Below are 5,679 nucleotides of genomic sequence, written 5' to 3'. Positions count from 1 at the left end.
ATTGAATGACTGTGACGAGCTTCAAACTCCTGAGGGCTGGGCGTTAGTGACAGACGCAAAAGAATCATTGGATTCTATTCCGACATGATCGAGATCCGACAGATGGATAGCCGTGCCGTGACAGGGTGCGTTGAACATTTCCATTGAGAGGATGGGAGGTAGCCACTGACAACGGTGAAGGGAAGGCAGAGAGACGGAAGGGAAGGCATCTTCATACGCTTATCTGAAATTCCTACCAATGAATTACATAAGTATCTCTATCTTTACCTTTATGTTTTATACGTTTATCACCATACCCATTTGAGTTTGCCTGACTAAGATTTACAAGGTGACCATAGCTTGCTTCATACCAACAATCTCTGTGGGATCGACCCTTACTCGCGTAAGGTTTATTACTTGGACGACCCAGTACACTTGCTGGTTAGTTGTGCGAAGTTGTGTTTATGCCATGGTATTGAACACCAAGTTTTTAGTTTCATTACCGAGGATTATTTGATTTGTGAAAAGTATTGATCACAATTTCGTGCACCACTATCAATTTAGAAATATGTCACTGAAAGTTTAAATTAAAATTACTCGGAGTTTTAAGTCCCAGGTCGTCTCCCAACGAGTTGCAGAAAAATGTGCTGTTTTAATAATCAGATATTCCAAAAAGAGTTGAGCTAAGTAAATTGGGATTTAAATGGAGGAATTTTAAATAACAAAAATAAGAGGCCTTGACTGGGAATTGATTGGTTAGAATCTCTATCATTGATGGTGTGATTGTAAGATTAATTTATAATTAATAGTTGTTCTGTTTGGTTATCCCTTACTAGGTAAGAGAAAGTCAAACAAGTGGAAATGCCAGATCTGTTCACAAGTTGCAACCCACTTAGTTCAAAGGGATTGGCGTCGATGACAGGATAGCAATCCAACATTCAACCCAATTACAAATTTTTCTTTCAATCCTTCCAACTCAAGAGTTCCTTTTAATCAACTCCCCATCAAGTAATGAAACTACTCACGCATTGTAAATAAAGAATCCATTGCACATGAAAGGGAATTAAAAGAAGACATGATTATTGGAATGGAATTTAAATTAAAAAGAAATAATCCTTGCATTAATTAATCATAAAAATACTTGAATGACAAAATTGAACATAACAAAGAACATGGAAGAATAAAACCAAGTTAAGAGAACAAACTAGGGTGATGAAGTCTTGATGAGGAAAATAACTCATCTCAATGTTCCAATGCTAAGATCAATTGAAAATTAAAATTCTTCAAAACTCAAGAGAAAAAAAACCTAAGAGAGTCAAAAACTAGATCTGAACTACTCCATGAATGTCTTTCTTTTTTTGTTGTTTCTGCATATTCTCTGACTCTAGTCTGCTGTTTCGGGCCAAAAACTGGGCCGAAATAGGGTCCAAAATTGCTGGTTTTAGATTCTGCAGTTTATGCAGATCGCGCATATCACGCGATCGCGTCGTCCATGCGGACGCGTCGCTGGCGCTTTTCCTCTTCACGCATTTGCGTCGTCTACGCTACCGCATTGCTTGTGCTTTCCAATCCGCGTGGCCGCGCAAGCCATGCGGCCGCGTCACTGCGATTTGCGCTCGTTCGCGCGGTCGCGTGAGCCATGTGACCGCGTCACTTTTCGTTGGTTTTCTCCTCAAACTCTTGTGTTCCTTCCATTTTTGCTAGCTTTTTCTCCAACCTCCATCTCATTCATGCCCTATAAAGCCTGAAACGCTTGACACATAGATTACGGCATCGAATGGAATAAAGGAGAATTAAAATTAAACAATTAAAGTCTCTAGGAAGCAATTTTCAAACATGTAATAAATTCAGGAAGGAAATCTAAATGCATGCTAAATTGATGAATAAGTGGGTAAGGATCACGACAAAACCACACAATTAAACACAATATAAACATAAAATAGTGGTTTATCAATGTTTCTTCCAATCTTTGTCTCAGGATTAGCTAGGATTTTCCAACCTCTGTTTCGAATCTGTTCTTGGATCTCTGGATATTCGTCTTCTTTCATATCGAACTTAACTTTCGGGATCACTGACCTCAAACCCATTATTTTGTGGAAATGGTCTCCATGTTCTTTGGTTAAGAACCTTTCTTGATTCCAAAGTGGTTTTGAATTATTCTCTTTCGTGCCTCTTAAAGTGGTTTGTTTTCCTTCAGGGGCCATGATCTTAGTGAGGTTTTGCTTAGTGATCACGGAAAAACACACCAAACTTAGAGATTTACTTGTCGTCAAGCAAAAGAAAGGAAAAGAGAGGAAAAGTTGGGGAGACGGATTCGAATGGTGGAGGTATGGGGATAGCCGAACTTGTATTTAAAAGGGAAGGGGTGTTTTTTTTCAAAAATTTTGAAGAAGATATGATAGAAAGATATGATTTGGAAAAGATGAATCATGATATGAAAAAGATGAGATTTAAAAATTAAAAAGACAGGTCTAAACTTAAGAAAGACAGGTCGAGTTCAGGAGCGACAACTCGGACCTGAGCCTTCAAATTCTCATAGGCAGAAGTCACACTGCCATAATATGGCCCTGGAGCTCGGTGTAATCAGCTTGAGCCGATTCCTATCTCTCCCTAAAGCTCTACCATCTCACCAAAAGTCCGGACATAGCTATCCTTATGCTTCTGCGTCATCTCCTTAGCTAGATTTGTAGAAGCCATCGCAGCAGTAGCCTGAGTCTTCTCACCTTCCAACTCTTTCTCCAGCTTTGCAACCTTTTTCTCAAGTTCCTCCTTCAACCCCTTGATCCTGTCAAATTCCAACTTGGCCTCCTCCATAAAAGCCTTTGTTGCATGAACTGGGATATCCTGAGCAGTTCAGAACAAAGCTGCACCTATGTGTGCCATCTTAACACTACTCCAGGTGATGAAATCCAGGTGGTGAAGAATGGACACGTCATTCATAGGAAGTTGGCCATAAGGGGCGATTTGATTGTCAACAAACCCCACGGCTTCAAAGTCAGGGGTATCGAGGTCAAAAGGTTTAACAGTCCTTTGTCTTTTTGGAAGAGGGCCGATAGTGGGAGAAGATGTAGCAGCAGAAGTTTGGGGAGGATCAACCAAATGAACCTGAGGAGTAGGGATCACCCTCCTCGTCCCAGAAGTGCTCAAGGTCAGCTTCTTAGGGGGACCTGAGAAGATCCTTCCCCAGTAGCCTTGGCCAAAATGTTCTGGGCGGCTGTAGCTTTCCTTGCCTTCTTAAAAGCCTTCATTGAATCATTATTCTTAACCATCTCTGAAAAGAACAACAAAAACCAAGTTACAAAACTGGAAGAAAAGAAACAAAATCAAGCAAAACAGAAGAAAGAAGAAGATCACTACCCAGCCTAGCTCGGAGAAGTGAGGGATCCCCTAAGAACTTCTTGGTATCGAGATAGGGAGGTTGCCCCCAATTCTCCTCCAACACACTCACAAAGGCCTACTCGACCTCATCAAGCATCTCCCATGAATATCTAGATACTACAACATTCTTTTGTCAGCATAAAGGGAAGGCAGGTTCATTATTTGGCTCTAAGAAAAAAGGCCGAGCTCTCTCAACAGCTCGGACCTTGAAATAATTGTTCTTAAAGTTCCTAAAGGACTCATCATACATAGAAAACACTTTCTTTAATTGGGCAAACCGGAAAGAAATGCAGGAAGCTTTCCTTTTGGTAGAAATCCAAGGTTTGGTCAAAACAAATAGGTAAAGAAAAAAAGTTTGAAAGGGCTTGATATCCAATTTTTGGCATAACAACTGAAAGATCTTAATGAAGCCCCAGGAGTTCGGATGGACCTGGGATGGAGCTACGTTATAGGACCACAACAAGTTAGTCTCAAGGAGGTAAAAGGAATAGTAATGTTCATTTGGCTGAAAAAATAGTCATAAGAAAAAAAGAAGGGACGTCCCCCTGGATCAGAGAAGAGAAACAAACCCTCTCGTCGGGATCAGGCGCTACCAACTCATAGTTCTTCTCTTGATCTCTACTACTACAAATCCAGTGATATTTCCTAAGCTGCACACAGTATTCAAAATCGACCACAGAGACACACATCAAAACGAGGGATTCCAGCCAGTCTGACATGCCCTCGAGAACTTTGGAGGATGTCTCGACAATATTTTTACGAGAAGACATGGGCAACTAAGTCCTATAGTAAGAAAAAAGGAAAAATGGGTTACAAATCAACAGCTCAGGAAAATCAAGAGAACAACTCAGACTAAAGCATACAAAAGCAAAAGGAGACCCCAGGACTCACACCAAGGTCCAAGGGCATTCTTTGGAGGCAGTAAGGACTTAGGAAAAATCTGCAAGATTACGTCTCGACATCTCTCAACAAAGAATAACCCTCTTTCAACAAGCGACACTCTAAAAAGAAAGTCACAATTCATAAACAAAGACATAAAAAAAAGTCACAGCCTCAACGCAGTTTATCAGCAAAAAGAAATATCAACGTCAAAACATGCCAAGTAGAAACCAACAAAAATATACAATCTTTTTCAGAATCAAACAAAGTTCATTATTCCAGAGCTTCAAATCAAAGGACACAATCAGAGAAAGTAACAACATTCAAAACCCTAAAAAATCATCAACTAACAGGAAACGCGAAAAGGTTCATACAAATAAAAAAACAGCAATGACCAGATACAACAAAACTAGAGAAAGATTCAAATTTTCCAAACGTAAGCATGAAATAGCGCGGAAAGAAAAAAGAAGAGAAAAGGACCAACCTGTAAAGTAAGAAGGCGAGGAAGACAAAAACGATCACTTTTGAAAAAACAAAAGGAGAAACGCGAAGATGTGAAAAACTTGGGAGCAAGAGTGAAGAGTCGCAGACGAGCCAGAAAATGCAAGAACAGAAGGGCAAAAGATGGAGTAACAGCAAGCAAAAGAAGAAGAAACCGAATGCAAAGTCTTTTGGGAATTCAAAATGAGAAGAGGGAAACGGCAAAAAGAATTAGTTAATGGGCTTTAAAAACCCTCGCACGTTCCCAAAGCAAGAGTACAAATGCAAAAATGCGCATTTCAAACTAAAAGGGGTGAAGGAAAATGCTTTGCATTCAAGAAGCCTCAGTGGGATCAACCAAATTGCTCGAGCTCGGCTTCTCCAAAGAAGGATCAAAGTCCTAAAAAAGGACTCGACCTCAAAAGGAAAGACCGCGCTCAAGCAGGGGCACTCTTCATGCCCTGGGTCGAGCTCTAAGACCCAGGCTAACTGAAGGCAAGTCGACCGACCTCTTCAAGTCAAGGTTACCCGATCTCTTCTCAAAGAAGGTCGGCCAAAACAACAGGAGAGCCCAAAAAGGGCTCAAATAGAGGAACACAACCCAAGTCCAATGGTAGCCCAAGCCTAGAAAGACAAGGGCAGTTTCCTTAAAGATAAGATAACTCCACTCAAAGATAAGATATGATAACTATCTTATCTCCAAAAAATGTCACACTACAACATTATAAATACACTGGAGCACCCAAGTATAACTCATACTCTGATTCTACTAAAAAAACTTGCTTAAAACCCATGCTAACTTAAGCATCGGAGTCTCTTGTAGGTACCACCACCCACCGGTGATGAAGGATCAGCAGCTGACAAACCCCATTTGTAGGGTAAGGAAGAAGATACCTCACCTTCCATACCCTTGGTAAGCCACGAAGAAAATATTAAATTGGAAGGAAGCTACCAAGAGGAAGA

The sequence above is a fragment of the Arachis duranensis genome, chromosome 10 (assembly GCF_000817695.3).
Source record: "Arachis duranensis cultivar V14167 chromosome 10, aradu.V14167.gnm2.J7QH, whole genome shotgun sequence".
Classification (NCBI taxonomy): Eukaryota; Viridiplantae; Streptophyta; class Magnoliopsida; order Fabales; family Fabaceae; genus Arachis; species Arachis duranensis.
Note: the sequence above shows the minus strand (reverse complement) of the source record.